Here is a 22,345-nt window from a genome sequence, read left to right on the forward strand (position 1 = left end):
CAGAATTGTGTCATCCCCAAAATTCATAGGTTGAAGCTCTAACCCCAACGTGACTGCATTTGGAGACGGGGCCTTTATGGAGGTAAGCATGACTAAATAAGGTCATAAAGGTGGGGCCCTAATCCAACAGAGCTGGCATCCTCATCAGAAGAGGGACACACCCCAGAGCTCGTTCTCGCTCTCCACACACTCGCACAGAGCCAAGGCCACGTGAGAACAGAGCAAGAAGGGCCCATCCGTAAGCAGAGGAGAGGGGCCTCACCAGAAACCAACCCTGCTGGCACCTTGATCTTGGACTTCCAGCCTCCAGAACTTAAGGAGAGAAAACTCTGTTGTGTAAGTCACGCAGTCTGTGGAATTTTGTTATGGCAGCCCGAGTGACTAAGACAACATCTTTCATTCCTGACTCAAACAAGAGGCACTACGATGGAGTAGAGATTACCGGAAACAAGACCCTGCAGGCCTCAGGTCTCACCCTGGTCTACCACAAGCTAATTAACTGCCAACCTTGAGTAACTCCCTTCACATTCCTAGGTCTCAGTTCCCTCTTCTGCTAAGAAGGTTTATGGTTCCTGAAAATTACTAGCTGAAAAATGGGGTTAAAGTGTTGACTTTCTATGGATAGACCTGAAATAGGACCCTATGCTTATGCTGTAAGGTTTTGTCAGTCAGGCTTCTCTGTTGTTTGCAGTGGAAACACTGGCTCCATAAGCAAGAGGAGGATTCATTGGGAAAATACCAGCAAGTCCACAGAACGGACAAGGTGGCTCAGGTTCAGAACACAGTCAAGAGCCCAGTGAGGCTGAGCAACAGAGAAGCCCACTGGGGTCTCACTGCAGGGAGTGTCTACTGATGACACCAAGCTGGGACTGCCACTAGCACAGCTGCCAATGGACCCTCCATTCCTCTGCTTCATGGCAGCACCCCTTTAAAATTCAAAGTTCAGCTGGAAGTATCCCCCTGGCGAAGCCTAGGCCATATGTCACATTGCCTCATCAACCCTGCAGCCTTCTGATCCTCATGTATGAAGGATTCCCCAGAAAGAAAAAGGGTAGTCCCCCAAAAGGACAAATGGCCACTGCATCAGTAGTAGGAGGCTTCATTTTAGCTGGAAAAGTCCAAGCTAATGAAAAGCACACCTCTTCAGCGCTAGTACAATATAATCCCAATCAGAGAGGGAGACAACAGGGCAAAAAGTTCTAGAGTGTTCCACAGAGACCAGAATTGGGTTCTGTTGTATCTCAAACTTGCTCAGTTCCCCTGGAGAAATCCCTTATAATTAATCACACCTTCCGTTTCCTCCTCTAGAGATGAGGACACAGATAACAATTAGTGACTTCACTGAAACATGAAGAGCAACTTCAGAAAACAAGTGTAACCAAACCATACTGAAATAATGGTACTACAAAGCTTTTTAAAAATTCACACTACGACAGTTAAAGCATCCGTACAGGCTTTATGCTGAGTTTCAGGAACGCAGTTTCTCTGCAGGATTTTCTCATTCGACGCGATAAGGACATTAAATGTTGGTTTAATTCAAAGCATGGGACAGGGTATTTATTGGAAGATGGTCTGTTTCACTTTGTTTTGTTTTATTCTTTCCTAAATAAAATGCAATCCTCTTTACCAACCTGGAAAATGAGACTGTCAGGACTTTAAGTAACCAAAACAAACTAAATACTCAATTCACTAAGATCAAAGACGGAAAAACTCTCAGTCAGCCATCTGTTTCTAAAATAATTTAATTCAAAACACAGTCCCATAACAACAGGGAAAAGGACACCATCAGCTTCAAGATAATCTTCTGTCTCCAATTACACTCAGAGCTGGAATGGCACACGACATGCCATGACTAAGCATGAGGAGGCACTTTCCCTCCCAAACACAGGACCCAGCAGCCATTATTTCCACACAGATGCACAAGCCTGTAACCAAGGACCAGGAGACCTCGCTGTCTCACGGGGTGGGTCTAATTCCAACACACAGTAAACAGCTTATGCTACAGGCTCAATTTCTTAATTCAGCTCTAAATTAAGCTTTTATTTGATATCAGGGGAGCAGGAGGCTTAAAAGAGAGAGAGGAGCCATTCGGGCTGGAAGCAGCAGCATGGACAAAGGCTCCAAGTCCGGACAATGTGGGATGTGTTTGCGTAAGAAACACTAGTGGCTCCACTTGGTTGGAGAGAACACTAGGAAAGTTGACCGAGGAGTGTGAGAATGTCAGCAGACAATGGGAGCCATTGGATATTTTGAGCAAAGTGGCCTTTTTAACAAAGTTATGCTGCAGAAACATCAACCTGGCAGAGTGGAGAGAAGCACAAAATGGTGACCTATCTTATGTTCAGCCACACAGTGAACGAATGGGGCAGGCAGTTAGGAGCATATGATCAGAGGGGAATGGAAAAGAAGTTACAAGTAAGAGAGACCGCACAAAGGCAAAACAGATGATACACTCAGCAGCTGATGGGATGGACACAGCAAGGGAGAAGAAAAAGTCCAAGGCAATTCTGAGTCATAGATTCAACAGGCCAGTATCAACAACTCCACCTGAGTATCCAACAGGCCTCTAAAAGACCCTGATTCTCCTTCATGTGCCAACCAATAACTCACTCTCACAGCCAGGTTCGTCTAGTTAACTCTCAACTCCCTTCATCCCCCTTTCCAAACTATGTAGTTCGGGCCCCTATCATTACTTGCTCAGAACTCAGCCTGGCACAGCCTCCATGAGGAGATGGGCTTTCCAGGCTACTGGAGCACAGGAGGCAGAGATGCTCTGAGACCCTGGACACCCACCTTGTTTCCTTGCTCACTGTGAGTTTGGTTCAAGAACCAGGAGAGCCCAGAGCATCCATAAACATCCTTCAAACGGCAAAGAACAGATTGCTTCGATAAGTGCTTCCCGAACGGTGTCCCGAGTACAAAGGGTGGTGGCCCAGCAAGGGCTGAGCACCTCCAACATGACAATTCTCTACTTGTGCACAGTGTCGCTAGTGCTATGTGACCCCCAACTCCCATGCACCCCAATCCCTGGGCTCTAAGGGCCAAGGAAGGCTGTGCTGGGAAATGTTCTAACTGTCCCTGCCAGATGAGAAGTGTGTTTCTGGTAACAGAAATCAGTGGGGGCTGTGGTCTCTCTTCATCAGCCATAACCTGCCCTAAACCATGAAGGTTCCTCTGGCCCGCACAACCCATCTGGAGTTTTCTAACACGCAGACCTGATCAATCCATTTCTGTATATCTGAGGTTTACCTAAAGGGAGAAAAGAATCTTATCTCATCACCCTCCAAGATCCTCCAATGGATCACAACAGCCTTCAGAAACGCAAAGTCCTCGGCTGTCACCCAAGAGCCCTCACCTCTGGGTCACTACTTGTCCTGCTGGTATCACCTCCCCTACAACCAACCCACGCTTTCTCTGACCGCCATGCTTTTGCAAAGGCTGTTCCTTCTCCTGGGAATACCCATCCTTCTTTCCCTAACCCCTGTCATGCCCCTAGACTTTCCTTTTCCATCCCTCCCAGAACCCTGTGTGAGCTTTTCTCATAAAACTTACATTGTAATTTTTGGCTTGCTCATCTGCCTCCCCAGTCGACTTGAGCTTCTTGAAGAAAAAGACTGTATCTTTCATCAGTCTGTCTCCCATGTCTAGCCCAAAGCCTAACATGTTCATTCATTCACTCATAAATCCAATAAATATCTACTGACCATGTAGGCTAAGGGCAGGGTATGAAGTATCAAGCCAGACCGAAGGTCCCCTGCTCATAGACCTTACAGTGGAGAAGAGGAGACAGACAGTAACTATAAACTGAGAAGACTGCTAAGGAAACGAGTGACTGAGAATGACGGACAAAGAAGGTCAGGAAAGGTGACTTTGGGCAGGTGACATCTGAGAAAAAGAGAGTGGGAGACGGCTCCAGGAAGAGGGGATGGTGTGTGTAAAGGCCCGAAGTGAGAAAGATCTTGACAGATGTGAAAATAGCTGCTGTGCACGGTGCAGAGCCAGCAAGAGGAGCCTGGCTGCGGGCGAGGCTGGTGTGAAAGGCAGGGAGACGATTCCAGGTGGGTGGAAATGTGATTCTAGTGCTCAAGAGAGCAACTTGGGCTGAGGACACAGATGTGGTGATTATCTGCAGGAAGATGATAATTGAAGTCAAATGGCCCCATCGAGGAAGAGAGAGAAACGTCTGCCTTGCACACCTCGAGTGCCACGTTCACTGAAGCGGGAACAGAAGAACCCAGTGCTCTGCAGCAGTCGGAAGGGGCCACCTTTAGCAATCATACCAAATAGAATGCTATTTACACAGACTTCCCCAATCCAACCCAGTCAAGCACACAAATTATTCTCATCCTTACTTAATTTATTTCCATTCACTGACAATCTTTCCCAAACCCCCTCTTCTGCCTGCTTATTGGTATGAAGAGCCTACTGATTAGCAATTATCCATAGTGTTAACTCTCTAAGTATCTATAATTATGACTTCCTTTGGTTTATTCGAGGGGTCCTTGGGACTCTAGGATGAGGAATAACAGGAAGTTAATGTAAATACTAATTTGCAAAGGAAATAACCAGACCAAATATGCAGATAAGCCAAAAGGCAATTTTCCAAAATTGAGGTTTCACCAGTGTGGAGAGTTCTATATTTGTTTTTACTATTTAAAGTGTTTAAACGCCACCAATAAACTAATTTCGGCATTTTTAACTTTTTATTATGAAATTTTCAGACATATGCAAAAAGCTAAAAGACTAGAACGCATTACTCAGCTTCCGCTCCAACTTTCTGCTCATTTCATCTACTCCCCATGACTATTTTTTCAAACGACAGTAAAGCAAATCCCAGACACCATTCATTTCACTAATAAATACTTCAGTATCTCTGATAAGGATCTTTAGAAATCATAACTACAACCATTATCACAGCCAACAAAATTAAAAATAATCCCTAGTGTCATCTAATTATCCATTCCATCCTTAGTGTTCCTTGATGGCCTCAAAATATTTTGTACAACTGCTTTTTTTAAATTAGCACACAAACCAGGCGCACACATCGCTTTGGCTGATGTGTCTCCTGAGTCTCTTTTACTCTATAATAGTTTTCCCCTCCTTTTTTTCTTTCAAGCTTTTACTATTTACATGTTAAAGAAAAAGGTCATTTGCCCCTGTGGACAGCCCATATTCTATATTTGGCTGATTATACTCTCATGGTGTCATTTAACATGTTCTTCTAACCCCCAAATTTTCTAGAAACTGCTCATTAGATCGAGAGGCTTCATTAGATTGAGGATCAATATTTTTAGCAAGAATATCTTCCAGGTGGTCTTTCATACTTCCTATTGTGTCACACCGGGAGGTGCCTAATGCCTGGCTGTCCCACTTTGAGTGACACTAAAATTTATCAAGGGCTTTAGGTGGTGACAGCCTGCTCTATCCATTATAAGGTGCCTCATCAACTTTTCACCTAATGATTAAGCAGTCAAAATGAACACTGCTTACATCCATTATTTCATTAGCGAGGTTGAGTTTTTTAAGCCTGCATTAAATAAAGATATTCCTAACACTCAGAGATATAATTAGAGAAAGAATAACCATTATTTGGCATCTGAAACAACCTATTTGTGTGTGTTGGAGAACATTTCTTAAGTCGCTTGATTAGGAATTCAATACAAAGATGCTGATTTCTGTATTACTCTTTAGAAAGATTACAGATAGATTGCTGACTCTACATGGATTAGAATAAAGCCCTACCCCTCTCTTTCTCTCTGAAGTTGAAAGTTCCAAAAAGATAGCGAATAAAGGAAATCTTGGAAATTATGACAATTATGAAGGAGGGGAGGAGGAAATAGAAATGTCAGAATATTTCCAAAGCAGCACATTTATTTCAGTCCCTTCCCAAAGGAGAGATGGATGAAGTACTAAAATAACCTTAAACCATGATGCTTAAACAGTTTCAAGTTCCACTTCTTCACAGACCCCTTAACCAGAGTTTCCAGAAAACAGCCAAAGGGAATCTGAACCTTTTTCTTCCCTATCCCACACTCAGAGAAGGGTTAATACACAATATAAAACCTGTGTGAACAGAAGCAAGAATCCTTCCAACCTCCAAACATGGGGGCTCATTCACGCCTCCCACAGAATCATGTAAAGACCCTGAGGCAGCCTCTGTGAACAGCCCAGCCCCGGCCCGCCTGCAGCTGCCCCTGGGTTAGGGAGTTTGCAGCACACTGAACTTTACCACCTGGGCAAGCAGTAGGGGAGGGAAGCGGGGAGCCCTGCCATCAGGGGTCAGTGACCTCCAAGGATGATGATGAGGGAGCCTGAACGCCATGAAGAAAAGAAATAAGGAAATGTTAAAAATGTTGCAATGAATGCCACTGAGCTGAGTACTTAAAAATAATCAAAATGGTAAATTCTATGTGATGTATATCTTACCACCATGATAAGAAAAAATGTTGCAACAGTCAACTGAGAGGCCTGTGCCAGCAATAACCAGCACTCCATGTCAGGGGCTGCGCTCCATGATCCTTCTCACTTTATTGGTGAAGAAACTGAGGCTCCAAAAGTTGAGGTAACTTGTCCAAGGCCCACAATGAGTAAGTGGTACGGCCAGGATTTGAATCCAGATCCGTCTGCTGCCAAGACCCCTTGCTCTCTACACACCTCCACACTCCCTTTCTGGAGAGACGTACTTTAAACTGCACGTGACAGTTTCAAGGGGCATTTCTAGATTATCATTCTTGAATCGCTAGACACAAAAGTCTTCACAATTACAAGGCAAACAAGAATTCTACATATTAAAAACAGCTTCCCAGCTTGAAAAGAAAACTATGTTCCCTACATGTCAACACAGACCTATCAACGTGGGGCACACTAAACACTATCGAAAAGAGCAAAACATTAAACATTCGGACACTAAATCCATAGGGGCACAAGGCTGGGTCCTGGGGTCAGCTCTGCATGAGGACCACACGTGGGTGCTGCCACGGGAGGACCCTGTAGCTGCTTATGCTTGCTTAGGCCCACGGGAACTTCCCCAGTGATGGGCTTTCCAGGCACTGTGCTGGTGACACATTTGCTCCCTTACCTGCAAGGGCAAGTTGGAGGTTGGGCGGGTAGCAAGAAAACTCAGGCAAGGAATACAAAGGACCTGCTACCCCCAGCAACATAGGAATGGTTCCCTGGGCCTCACACACCGGGTGGGCTACTACAACACGTCCCTCCAGGGTGTCCATCCTCAACCGCTAAGCAATCCAAGGCCGCTGGCGAGACCCTCAAGAAAGAAGCAGGGTTCTAATGACAGATGGCCTCATCTGTGACAGTGCTCACTCTGTGCCTACATGCGTTACGTGTTCCCCTCAATCCTCACAAAGCCCTACAGGGAAGGTACTGTTGTCACTGTTTCACCGACAGGAAAGGCAGGCACCACGAGTTCTCATTTGCCCAAAGCCTGGCAAGAGTCAGGACTAGGACCCTGGTCCGTCGGCCTCTGGCACCTGCAGTCTCAGTCAACATACAAAACTACCACCCTGGATTAAGAAAACAACACCCACTTGAATAAATTTTAACTGAAAAGCAATATAATTGCCAAAAGCACATGAGACAATGCTCAGTATCATTAATCACTGGGGAAATGCAAATCAAAACCACAATGAGATACACTTCATGCCCACTAGGACGGCCACAATAAAATTTTAAAAAAAAGGAGTGTTGGGAGGGATGTGGGATAACTGGAATCTTCATACGCTGCTGGTACATCTGCTGAGGAAAACAGTTTTGCAGTTCCTCAAAAAGTTAAACAATTACTGCATGACCCACTGATTTCACCACGCCTAGGTATATACCCAGAAGAACTGGAAACAGGTGTTCAAACAAAAACTTGCACAGGCATGTTCCTAGCAGCACTACTGACAATAGCCAACAGGTGGAAACAACCCAAATGTCCATCAACCAGTGAATGGATAAACAAAATGTGGTATATCCATGCAATGCCGCATTATTCAGCCATAAAAAAGAATGAAGTACTCATACATGCTTCAACACTGATGAACCTTGAAAACATTATGTTAAGAGAAAGCAGCCAGACACACACACACACACAAAACATACTGTATAATTCCATTGACATGAAATATCCAGAATCGGCAAACCCACAGAGACAGAAAGATTAGTGGCCATCAGGAGCTGGGGGCGGGTGCAATGGAACTAGACAGAGGTGATGGTTGCACGTCATTATGCATGTACTTATTGCCACTGAACTGCACACTTTAAAAGGGTAATTTTAGGTTATGTGTATTTTATACAATTTTTTAAAAGGCAATCAATTTAGGGCTCAAATACAAAAACTCCTAGGTACAAATTAAATATCCTTTTCCCAGTTTAACTTTGGTAAGCTTATTATTCTAAAGTTGACTTTCCTTTCCATCAGTGTGGTGTTTCTCAGAGTGGTCCTGCTCTCAGAATCACCTGAAGATCTTTTAAAAAAATATGGACTTCCAGGAGGCCAGCCCAGTGGTGTAGTGGTTAAGTTTGTGTGCTCCACTTTGGTGGCCCAGGGTTCGCAGGTTCAGATCCTGGGCACAGACCTACGCACTGCTCATCATGCCACACTGTGGCAGCTTCCCACATACAAAACAGAGGAAGACTGACACAGATGTTAGTTCAGAGCCAATCTTCCTCACCAAAAAAAAAAAAAAAAAAAGACTTCCAGGCCTCCCCCAAGACTCTCCTTGGGACCCAGGAATGCACATTTTAACACACACCCCAGTGCCTTAGCACCACCCCTAAGACTCCCATCCCTGCCCTTCCAGCCAGTTTTCAGAGCTTCTCAAAAGGAAGGTGTTAATCACTTGCTTCCTACATGCTGACAGCTGCTGTCTGGGTACCACCTCTGAGCTGGCAGCATCTCCTGGGTTTAGCTCTCAGCTGCATTTTCCAGGTCAAGCCCCTCCACCTGGCAGAGGCTGACCTTGGCCCTTCTAACTATTTGCAGTCCTGTGCCATTTCTGGTCCACAGAGGTGGTTAGCTTGCTTTTGAGACTGATGAGACTTTTTGGTTTTCTATCTTTGTATTTCGTCTATCAACTTTATGTACGTAAAATACAGTTCATATTTAAAGCATGAACTCACACATGCCATCTTGCCCAAAGACCGTGATTGATTTCTGACTATCTTCACTTAAAATCAGATTGTTAACATGTTTTCTTCTAGGCATATTAAAATCACCCCTTAAGACAGACCAATTTTTAAATAAGATTGTAAAGAGTTTGTTTTTATGAGTGGCAAGTTTTAAATATATCTACAGTCTGGGTCAACAGCAAGCTTGGCAAAGAACATGTTTAAGCTGGTTCCCCCGCGTCGGAGCTCACTAACCCCTCCCTCCATCCTCCCCATCTCTCTCCTCCCTTGCCAGCCTCTCCCCAGTCCCTGTGTTCTTATCTGCCTCTCCTCCCTTTCCACAACCGGTTTAACATAAGAATATGAAACCAAATAATACATTATATTCATTGTTACATTTACTGAGGAAGGTTTTTTATTCTCTGCTTTTAAACACTAGTTCTAATTTGTTCTTTAAAAATATTTTTCTGCATGAATGTAAGCCTTGGTTGATTTCTCTAGAGGAATCAGTGGCCTCTAAGAGAAAGACTCTTGGTTACTGATGCTATTTAAATAAGGAACACAGGGCATCCTCAGTGAGATTTTAAACCACTCTACTGTCATGATACAATCACTCCTTCTTTTGCTTGGCTATAGGGACAGGAAGAAAAGTCTCTCACAGACCAAATATTCTAAAACAGAACTTGAACTTAAAAAAAATAAAGGCCTTATAGCAGCCCTATACGAAGGCATCTAGACATCCCCAGTTCTTTGGAATCCCTGACCCCACGCACTATCTGTAATGCCCCCACATTCTGACAATGACAACAACAAATGCCCCTGTGGGTGACACTGCGTAGCTGAGAATCGCTGGCATGCAATGCATCTTTATTGGGGAGGCCTGGGGAGGGCGACGGATGAGAACAGGTGAACAACCCCCAGTCACCCCGGCAGCCCCACTGCCAACTGGTCTAGGAAAACCACAGGAGAGCATCATTCACTTGCACCCTATTTATCAACATGCGCACCAAGTGGGAGCGAATGAGGTAAAGTCTTTCACTCCCTTCCACACTCATCTCATTGTTTTTAAGTCTGTTAGTACAGAAACAATGTGCATCCAGTTGTGTTTCTTGTGTCATGTGTGGCCCCTATGTTGACCAATTTTCCCATGATGAAATATTAAATAAAATAAACTACCATGGAAAAAAACAAAAATCCATTTATAATATCAATGATAGCTAATGTTCATTGACTGCCAACTTCTGTGCTGAGTACCTTTCAGGCATTACAGCACTGAATTTCTCCAGCAACCCATTTTGCAAATGAGGAAACTGAAGGTAGAGGAGTTATGGAACCTGCGAGGGCCATCTGTTAGTCAGTGGTGGAACTGGGATTTGCACACGGTTTGCCGGCCTCCAGCCCTGTGCACCTGATCCTGCTGGTCAGATAGCCCCGGTGGTGGTGTCCCAACTGACATCCCATTGATAAAACACTCCCCAGCACACCTCCACATATATACTTGTATTTGTCCAAAAACTATACACATAGGCTACCGTTTTAATTACAAATCTTATAAATCATACACAAAACCAAATTTTAAAAGAATGATGTAAGCATGCAATAAATGACATTCAGAATCACACTTGCTAAGATCTGAAGGCAAAATCAACCTTATCTGGCATTCACTGATAACAACTGTAGGTGTAAACGCTACTGCAGTCATCTTGATGAACTTCAATCTTCAGGGGCCAATTTCTTATCACAGCTGACTAGACACACCTGTGGGTGAAACTGTGTCCCCTAAATGAGATAATGTTGAAATCCTAACCCCCAGGGCCTCGGAACTTGACCTTGTTGGAAAATAGGGTCTTTACAGAGGTCGTCAAGTCAAAGTGAGGTCATTAGAGCGGGCCCTAATCCAATACGACTGGTCTTTATAAAAAGGGGAAATTTAGACACAGACACGCAGAGGAAAGACGACATGAAGACACACAGGGAGAAGACGGCCTTGTGACTGGAGTGATGCATCTACAAGCCAAGGACACTGAGGAATTGCCGACAAAGCTCAGAAACTAGAAGAGGCAAAGGAGGATCCTTCAGAGAGAGCAGGGTCCTGCCGACACCTTGAGTTCAGACCTCCAGCCTCCAGAGCTGCGAGACGATACATTTCTGCTGTTTGAAGCCAGTTTGTGGTACTCTGTTTCGGCAGCCCTAGGCAATAATACAGACTCTGTATTACTATGCAATATTGTAATACAGATATTACAGATACCGTATAGACAGTGGTGAGGCTGGCCAAGAGCTCATACCAGGAGCAGAAGCGCACATGTGCTATCATTCCCTGCTCACTGTGTTTCACTGTCAAAACTACAATCCACGGGGCTCCACCCCCTCAGGAAAAATCATTCAAGCCACTTGTCTACTAAAGGAGAAACTGTTTAGATACACTTTGAAAATCCACTGAACAGAGCATTCATATGCCTCCATCCACTCCACGCCACTGAAGGACAACAAACAGGACAGATCCACTGTCAACCCCTCCATGCCCCAGGACTCCTGCTTATCCCTCAGAACATTTTATTCTCCATATGTCACATGAAACTCTCTGTCATACAGACCAAGTGAGAGCATCAGGGTCAACCAATACATTACATACTATTAAATCTTAATTTTGATATGCAAAATAGATATTTTTAAAAATAAGCAGAAGTTCTCATGTTCTCCCCTGCCCCACCGTGGAGCCCAGAAGCCTAATACTGCTGTCTCATTACATGGCGGAGACAGGATGCTACTGCAAACCTGTAGGACCCATCTAGCATCTTAACCACTAGCCAAGGGGCCAACCAACTGTGAGTTAATAAAGGTCAAGTAAGCCAGGCTTATTGGGTCAACATTTATTTACTGAGCATCTACTAGGTACGAAGCAAATTGCTAGGTGCCACAGAAACATAAAAAGATAGCCACAAGGAACATGAAAATTCTTAGGGTGGCAAAACAATTACGTGTGATTACAAGAGCAACAGAATTTCCAGAAATAATGTGAGATACACTTGGCAAAGGCCTTCACAGCATAAGCAGGACTTAGGTCAATACCGAAGGATGGCTGGACCTGCAAAGCAAATGCATATGCCTGCAGGGCCCAGCAGGGAGCAGACATGAACATAAAGCAGCAGAGGGGGAGACTCTAGGGAATGGTGGGGCTTTGGGTGAACTAGAAAGTACACACTGATCTCAAGCATCCAGACTCGAATCATTCTAAAAATTCTTTTTAGAAGTGCCGATGTATACACCAGAATATGAGGAAGTTCTTTAAGTATTAATAAGGAATAATCTCTAAGATATGTTATTAAATGAAAAGGTACAGAAGAGTGAGCATGGTAAATCATTTGTGTAAAGGGATACACACATATTTTCGTTTGTATTTGCATTAAGTATCTCTGGAAGGATACATAAGACATTGATGCCCTTCAAGAAGGGGAATTAGGTGGCTGGGTGGCAGGATGGGAGGGACACTTTGCTATTTACCATTTGTGCCTTCTGAATTTTTTTATTTGATGAATGTATATATTATGCAGAAACCACCCAAAGCAAGACACAGAACATTTCTATCACCCTAGAAAGTTCTCAAGAACCTTCTGGCCAATCCCACATCCTCAATCCCTAACTCCCAGGCAACTACTTTCTGACTCTTACAACTATTTGCACGTGGTTTTTTTTTTTAAAGACTGGCACCTGAACTAACATCTGTTGCCAATCTTCTCCTTTTCTTCTCTCCAAAGTCCCCTGGTATATAGTTGTATAGTCTAGTTGTAGGTCCTTCTGGTTGTGGCACATGGGATGCTGCCTCAGCCTGGCCTGATGAGTGGTGCCATGTCCACACCCAGGATCTGAACTGGAGAAACCCTGGGACACCGAAGCGAAGCGCACAAACTCAACCACTGGGCCACAGGGCCAGGCCCTGCACATTGCTTTTAAAATTTTGAATTTGAATGCCCAAGGGGCATTCTCCACTAAACCCCACCATCCCCTATCGTCCTTTGCTCAGCCTGCTTCGTTTATTTATTACCTGCCTGGCTCCTCCCCCCAGGAATCTGAGTTTGTGACCTGTGCCTTCTGATTTTTGAATCATGTGAAAGTATAACCTATTCAATAAAAGTTAGATTAATCAAAATAACAAAACAACAGAATACAATACCATGCCTGCTAATTCTGGCTGGAAGCTTGTGATGCACGATTTCGATAATAGATTTGCTGAAAAATAGTTAAGTTGCTCAGTACTGAGACAACCCTAAGTCAAACTTACAAAAAGTTGCAACATTTCTCCAAATCCTCACATTGCAACCTCAGGGGACTCAAACACAGATGCCTAGAGAAGCCAGGGAGAGAAGAGGTCCAGGAGTGAACCTCGCAAACTAAAGGGCATGGAATCAAGGCAATGGGGCTGCAGAGACACCCCAGCACAGTGCCACGATCCAGGAAAGTGTGCTTGGGGAGGCTGGGGACTCAGCTTTTCCAGAGAAGACAGAAATCCACATTTTGATGTAAAATCTCTCGATTTTCAAATCTTGGCAATTCTTTCAACATTTAAAAATAGATAAATCTGCAGGCCAACGAAACCACTTCTTCAGGCTCAAACTGGAAAGAAGAGTACCAGGAAGTGTCTGCCTCAAGATTAAGAGTTTCCAAAGTTACCTAACAATGGCCTGTGTTCCCTGGAAGGAAAGCAGAGGCCCGGGGGCACCGAGGACCTGGGACAGATCCCAGAGCTGCCTATAACACACCGGGCTCCCAGAGACCCATGGGCATGGTAGGCAAATACCTCTGAGCCAGCCCCCCGCAGGGGAACTGGGGGCAGCTTGTGCAAGTTTACGAGAGCAATGAACAGATCTGAAGCCGACAGACTGTGCCAAGCCACAATCCTAATTAATGCCACATTTTCGAGAAGATGCTGAGGCCATCTTATTTGGAGATCTCCACAAAAACAAGTTACCCAGAAACATAAGCTAACACTTTGGTGCTCTCTATTGTGTTCAGATTTGTGTATGAGGTGATTACACACGCAAAGCTAGTATTTCACCTGTTAGAAATCAGGATAAGGATTACCTTGCGGGGAGGGGCGTGAGACTGGAAGGGGACACGGGGGCTTCTGAAGGGCAGGCAATGTTCCACTTCTTAATCCAAGTGTTGGTATACAGCTATATTCAGTTTGCACAAATTCGTTGAGCTATGTACCTAAAAGTACTTTTCTGTATATATATTACACTTTAAGTTACAAGTAAAAGGTGAAGATAGAGATTGAGATATATAAAATTTCAAAAACTAATTTTCTGTCAAAACTTGCAAAACACTTCTAACAAATCCAACAGACCCTCTAACTAAGCCGGTCACTTAGATAAGCGACTCAACCAATCGTTCAGAAAAGGAAAGGTTGCCTGCAATCTTCAGGAAAAGAGCATACACTCTGTGAGCCTTAATTTGTGTGATGGGAGGAATTCTTGAAAAGCTGTATGGAAACCACCTCTGGAATCTGAATCATATTTATTTTTTTTTAAAGATTTTATTTTTCCTTTTTCTCCCCAAAGCCCCCCAGTACACAGTTGTATATTTTAGTTGTGGGTCCTTCTAGTTGTGGCATGCGGGATGCCACCTCAGCGTGGCTTGATGAGCAGTGCCATGTCCACACCCGGGATCTGAAGCAGTGAGACCCTGGGCCACCAAAGTGGAGCTCGTGAACTTAACTGCTCAGCCACTGGGCCGGCCCCTCTGAATCATATTTAAATGCCTTAGGGAATCCTGGCCATTGTAAAACTACTGAGCACAAGAAAAATCACTTTGAATTTATCTTCCAGTGCCCCTCCGCACCATCCCCTACTGCACCCCTGAAGGCAGAGACCACCCGGCCCACCAGCTCAGTGATCTCCTTCCTCACTACAGCTGCTGTGCTAAGCACTCCCCCGGGGCTGAAACCTCATCCTCTCATCAGATCCTCTCTCCTACTTCGCTGAAATTATCAGTGCCATCTCACATGAGGTCCCCCACCACCTTCACCCTCACCTCAGCCCATCTGTGTCACCACAGTTACTTCCCTATCATTCCTTCATCCCTAAGGTCAGGTGCGCCTCTCCCCTCCCCCACCTTCATGTCTTCCTCTCTGAGTAACCTGAATCCCAAACAAGGCATCACAGAATGCAGGCTTCACAGCCCTTCCCTCCACCCACATCTTTGTCTCTCCCACCTCCTTAGGATCTCTCTCTCCTTCAAACATCAGAGGCCTTCTCTCCCTAGAACATTTTCTCCTTAACCCTGTTGCTGCCCCAGCCACTATTTCTCTTTTTCCCTTCTCTTTTCTTCCCTGGGCATTTCCTGGAATGCAGAACTGGCATCCCTTCTCTGCATTGTCTCTGACAGGTCTGCACTCACAAGGCTGGCCCTCGGGACCGTTTATGGCCACCTCTGCAGTTCTGGGAGCTGCTCCCCGATGAGCAACTGCGCTGGCTTACACTAAAACCCACTGGGTTGGATGATGACCTCTGCTTTCTCCACAAAACAGGTGATTTAAAATAACTACAGATTTTAATAAAGCACCAAAAACTTAACAAGCCATTCCTCTAGGATCATTCAGGGACAATCTGAATCAACAGAATGCCAACTCGGCAAATACTCTTGAATCAGTGGAAATTCTGTGCATCATGATGAGCAAATTACAAGAGAAAAGAACACAATATAGATGTCTGCACAACAGCCAAGACTTTAAAAGTACTTCATGAACTGACGTTAAAGAGCTACCTTTATAAATATTGCAGAACGCAACTGCTTTGCTTTAACCAAACAGTCTGGCTCCACTGCATAACTAATATGTATTGAAAGAACAATACCCGGAATCAAACAAACTGGCTTGGAGACTCCACTAACGCTCGGCTAATCAATCCTGTGCTCTGTTTCTGTCCGTCAGACGAGGAAAAGAACGCCTGCCTCCCAGGGCCCTTGGGCAGATGAAATGAGACAACGCGTGGACAGGGCTAACCTTGGTTGCGTGTCAGAATCACCCGCAGTACCGTATAGAATACTGATGCCTGGGTTCCACTCCCCGAGAGTCTGACTGAATTTGTCCGGGTAGAGGCTGGAATTTTAAAACTTACCAGGTGATTCTAATGTGCACAAGGTCAAGAGCCACTGAACTAATGCGTGGCAAGCTTTCAAAAAAAAAAAAAAATGATAGCTATTAGTATAATTATTGATAACATGGCCTAGAAAAATAGGTCTAAACAAGATTAGGCACATAAAAGAATCGGACTTACGCAAGCAAGTATTTTAATAATCAGGAAGCTTAAGTGGAAATGGGTTTGAGGGCACATAAAAACAAACAGGCTTTCTTGTTCCTATTCTTAGTAAAATCAGAAAAATGTAGTTCCCAGGAACAAATTAAGGACTCTGTATATCAAGTGACATTTGTTAAAGTCATTCAGAGTTAAGCAATAGGAACTGTAAATTGTTGATGTGAATTCCCAGGGCCTGAAGCTCTAACCAGCTGCTAATATAATAATCACCTAATGGGCCACTTTAGCAAAATATTTATACTCTAGTCTAAAAACGTATTGAAATTTGCCCATTGAAATTTGCACTTGGCATTAGAGACACTAACTCTGGCTCTTATCACTTCTGTTACTTTGAGATAATCTTGAGATTTTTTGGATCCTGAGGAAGTGTTCTAGAAGATTCCATGAGGCCTTTAAAACAAGGGTCACCCTTCCTCCATGAAACACTGCCAAAAACAAAACAAAACACATCAAACAAGCTGAAAAATCTACAGTGAAAAATAAAAATATGAAAGAAACATGAGTGAAATAAAATTAGGAAAGCCACCTTAGGAAAGATCATAGGGCTAAATTCAAAAGGGAAAGCTATGTGATCCACGTCCCCAAGAAGACAATCAACGAGAATTTAACTAGGAATTTTCACAAAATAACATTTTAAGGCCATTTCCTGTAATGTTTATAAACTTTCTCATCTATCTTCCATATAACACAAATATACACATAATGAAATAAACTAAATAAGCACTTATTTCACACCTATCATGATTCATCCATTCAAGACTTTTTTTTTCACGTTCTAAGGTATCTGAAATTAGGATGCATTTACAGCCAATGGTGTGTCGTGGTTTAAGTGGCAGTGTTTTTTCTCCATGATTTTTCTTTCTCAGAGGTATGGAAAATAAATGCTTCATCACACTATCAATGGCATCTTAGCTTCAATGAAATATTCTATTAGCAATCGGCAGTAATACTGCTGTGTGCAAGGCTTTATGCTGTCAAGGAGCTGATAATCTAGATAAAGAGACAGGATGTAAGCATAAAAACTTAGATTAATAATAATAAAAATTAGGGGGGCCGGCCTAGTGGCACAGCAGTTAAGTGCACAGCTTCTACTTCGGAGGCCCAGGGTTCACCGGTTTGGATCCTGGGTGTAGATATGGCACCGCTTGGCAAGCCATGCTGTGGTAGGCATCCCACATATAAAGCAGAGGAAGATGGCACAGAAGTGAGCTCAGGGCCAGTCTTCCTCAGCAAAAAGAGGAGGACTGGCAGCAGATGTTAGCTCAGGGCTGATCTTCCTCAAAATAATAATAATAATAATAATTAGTTCTTAATAAGGGCAAATGAATGTATTAGACAGAAACTGCTGAAAGAATATGAAGCAGAAGACATTAGTGCAATTTAATTCTATCACAGCCAACTAACTCATTGAGCTTTGGAGCCACGATGCCTGACAGGCTAATGGTGCCACAGAGAACAACAGGAAAGACCCCCAAACAGTACAGCCAGGACTCAGATTAAGTCACTCACACATGTCCCTGCTCTGAAGTGCCCTCAGGTGGCTCTGTCATCTCTTCAAACACTGACGGCAACTATGTGCCAGAGACAGCACCAGATTTCTGGGATCTGGAGACACTGTCCCCAACCCTGAGTTGCTCATTGTCTGGTAGTAAAAACAGAATTAAAAATAAGTCACTCTACGAGTCTCCGTATGAGATGATGATAAGTTCTGGAGATAGGTGGTGGTGATGGCTGCACAACAATGTAAACGTACTCAATACCACTGAACTGTACACTGAAAAACAGTTAAATGGAGCCGGCTCCGTGGCCCAGTGGTCAAGTTTGGCGCACCCCACTCCAGCAGCCCAGGTTCGGTTCCCAGGCACAGACCTACACCACTCGTTGGCAGCCATGCTGTGGTGGCAACCCACACACAAAATAGAGGAGGATTGGCACAGATGTTAACTCTGGGCTAAGCTTCCTCAGCAAAAAAAATAAAGATAGTTAAATGGTAAATCTTGTGTTATGTATATTTACCACAATAACCAATCAATCAATCAATCACCGTAACACACAATGGGAACAGTCAGAACAGAGATGATGAATACAGTTGTGACACAAAGCAGGGGCAGGAAAGAGGCTTAACAAAGGAAAGAGAGCTTGGGCTGGGTGACAGCAGACAGGATGCCCCAGAAAAAGAGTCCTGTGATCCTCTAACTCCAATCCTTTCACCCCCAGATCACACCCTCAGTCCCCCAGGAAATAACAGTGCTGGTCTGTTCACACCCCTGGTGTGGCCAAGATTCCAACACCAAACACGCTCTGACTCCTGATCCCTGGATCTTTAAAGGTGTGCATAGGGTGGTAAACACCTGCTCACAATGAGAAATGAAACAGAACATTAACAGTCAACAGAGCTTGGAAAAACAACAGTCCCAGTCAGGTACTCTCTTTCTGGAAAATTGCTGAACTATACAAACTATAAGCCTATTTCTAAAATCCCAACACAGAGGGCATATGTTGGAATAGTTATTCTGGAACGCATTCTGGTTTTCACACACAAAGGCTTTTTTCTTTTAAAGCCTATCCTTTTTGACCCAGTTATTCTCCTTCTATAAACCCATCTTAAGGAAATAACTAGAAGCTCAAAGATCTACGTACAAAGTGGTTCACCATAGCATTGTATATAATGGCAAGAATGATCACCAATAAAGATACCAAACAATTAAAGAACGACTTGAAAAATTCTGCTCTACAAAGGAATACCATGCATCCATCAAAAAATATTTCAAACATGTAATAGCATGGAAAATGTTTGCAAGAAAATGAAAATTGCAAGATGCAAATTATATAGACAGTTTGATCCCATTTTATGGAAAAAGTCATCTATTATATATACATACATGTACATTTTTTTAAAGACTAGAAAGATGCATGTCAAATGGTTCATGAAATGGTTTTTGCTAGGTGGTAGAAATAAAGATGTTTATTTTCTTCTAAATATATTTCCATATTTTCCAAAGTATATAAAAATGAGTAATACTTATCATGAGACAAATAAACCTTTCTTACGCCAACAGAGAAGGAATCATCACACAGGGAACCTGGACATTGATAGTTTTGAGTTTCAAATGACAGTTAATTAGCTACAGGGGTTTAAGTTAAGAAGATGCAGTTTTGAGGTTCGACCACCTGGCGGGTACTGATTAAGGTCTTCAAGAAAGAAGAGAGGATACAAAAAGGAGTTCTGGAGTTACAAGGAAGCAGGCAAGGGGCAGTGAAAGATAAAAAGAAGTCCAGCTTTATGAAGCGGCTTACGAGTCTAGGGTACTGAACCAACCAAGTCATTACTATTCTGGTTCATACAATCATTCATTCATTCATAGAATCATTCCTTCCTTCCATCATTCATTTAACAATTCAACCAATGTTTACTGAGGACCAGGTGTGGTTCTAGGTGGTGAGGATATAAAGTTGAATAATGTGTCATCTCTACCCTCAAGAAGCTTCTGATCTAGGAAGAAACAATTACAGCACAGGGTGGTCAGTGCTCTAAAAGGGGTGCACGTGGACAAATGTGGATTTGTGGCATCTGGGATTTGCAGAAGGGTTTCTGGAGGAGGTGATGGCTGGACTCAGATTTTGAAGGAGTCATCAAATCAGACAAATGAGGAGGAGAGAGCATTCCAAGCAGAAGGAACAGCATAGGAACAGCATGTGTAAAGGCACAGAGGTATAAAAGAACTCAACATGGTTCCCCTTATGGGAGTGACCGTATGGCCAGGGCAGAGTGGTGGGAGGAGGGGCTAAGAAATGAAGCAAGAGAGGGGAAGAGGCTAGTCCACTAACACAGGCAGATCAAGTAAAACGAGACCGAACAAACAAGGGACATTGTCATGTGTGGCATCACATTGTCCTTTGATCAAACGAACTTGATCAGTGAAGACACTAACAAGGAACAGGGCCAGGAGGCCTATGAAGAACGCCAGCAGAAACGCAAAGTCAGATTATAAATCTTAGCCAACTACTTTATTAAGGCATATTAACAAAGACCCAATTCACCCAATTCACGTCCTACATCACTTGCTGTCCCCTCCTTGTCTCTGTTGGCCCTCTATTCTCTCTCCTCTATCCACCCTCTACTACTCAGCCTTCCTGCCTCTGCTCCTTTTCTCTCCAAGCACCCATGCTCTTTGCTGTGGGCATGAGTCGGTCTGTATTTATGCATGTATGTATTTCCATGTATGTGCATCTCTGTATATACTGCTACTAAACTATATACTTGGACACATGATGCTTCTTTATGTACTCGTGTCTTTGCATATTTTGTATTTGTGAAAATGTCTATCATACGTATTTCTGTCTTTCCTCACCTTTGCATGAGCATCTTCCTCTAGGTATACGTGCATGATTATGTGTGTGCATGTGTGTACACATAGGTGGAAAGATGTGCTGCACAGAAGTGGGCATGTGACTCACACATGTAGGCCACGGGAGTGGACATCTGTGGTTTCAGCCTGCCTGGCACCCACTCCCCAGGCCGGCTTTGGGGAACACTCCCCCCACCACACAAAATGTAGGTATGTCTTTCACCCAAGATGCCCATTCTCTCCTGGCCAAGTTGTCCCACGCCCTGGGCTCTCTCCCCAGAATTTGAATCTCAATAGAATAATAAAAAGGCTATGCCCTGAAGGAACAGTCTCTAACTCCTACAGCCTGGATCCTGAAGGCGCAGGCGCGGGGGCATCTTGTCAGGGTCACAGAAGTAGAAATTGACATATATGCAAATATTTACATAACTTCCCAGATGTAAAGTTCCATGATTCAGGAACTATTTTACAATCTCACATACTTCCCATAATGAAGGCTTTGCCTGGGATTGTTGTTTAAAATTGTTTCTCTCTCCCCAGTTCAGTTGATCACTGCTCCGCTGTCCCATATCAGCTACTCTTGCTCTCTCAGGTCCAGAGAGACCTGGCGTCTGCCTGGTAACCCCTAACTAACATGGACAGCAGACACTTCTGGATCACTCAGCAACAATCCAATACAATCCAAACAATGTGATATGGCTCAGAAACTGTTCCTGTCCAGGCAGGTGTACAAGCTACACTATCAGAGAAATACAGATTTGTTCTTGCACTATGGCCAAAAGTTCTAACGCATAATTTTTTAACCAAACAACCATCATAGTATTATAAAAACTCGAAGTATATTAATTCATTCCTTCTCAGCAATTAACCAACAAGACTAAAAACTACCACAAATCAAGACCACGGACAACTAGAAAAAGTACTGTTCACCCACTCATTCACCTACTAGTACAACACTTTGTGTTGGGCGTTATGGAATAAAAGATGACTGACAGCGTTCCCACCATGGGAAACAGGGAGTGGGGGTTTATCATGGAGAGGCCCAAGAGGCACAGGGCAAAAGGTCTTTATATTTATTTGCCATAAAAAGCCTGCCATTAAATCTAGATTTTGTAAAAGGAGAAAATGTAATCATTGTTATGATCATTTTTAACCCTGCTGTTGGTTATTAATTATTTTAGCACGAAATGTCTTGAAAGTTTGATTGCAAAATAAGTTATTTAAATTTATGTTAAGTTAGAGACACTATTTTTCTTGATTAGGATCCATTAACAAATCTCTTTATAAATTTATGTAAATTTTACTATCAAAGAGTTGTAACTTGGTAAATTCCTAAGAGCTGAACTGCCAGGTCAGAGGTATGAGGCCAACCCCACTTGTGATGATCACAGAGCAACGGTGCAGGGAACTGTGCCTCTGAATCAGACATGAGCCTTCTTTCAACACTAGTCTCAATGACTAACCATTTTCAACTCAAAATGTCATGGCCATGCTGTATCGGGTCAGTTCTCAGGACCGGAGGGCAAAGATAGAGAAAACGGCTGGATAGAGAAAAGAGACGTGGATAAGATC

At 43.6% G+C, this 22,345-nt stretch overlaps 1 protein-coding gene across 1 annotated transcript in view; it reads right to left on the reverse strand.

The window, feature by feature from the left end:
- Positions 1 to 22,345, reverse strand: part of KIAA1549 (KIAA1549 ortholog) — a 122,765-nt gene that overhangs the window by 82,003 nt on the left and 18,417 nt on the right. The gene's annotated exons all lie outside the window — the stretch shown is intronic.

This window comes from Equus asinus, chromosome 1 (genome assembly GCF_041296235.1).
Source record: "Equus asinus isolate D_3611 breed Donkey chromosome 1, EquAss-T2T_v2, whole genome shotgun sequence".
NCBI lineage: Eukaryota > Metazoa > Chordata > Mammalia > Perissodactyla > Equidae > Equus > Equus asinus.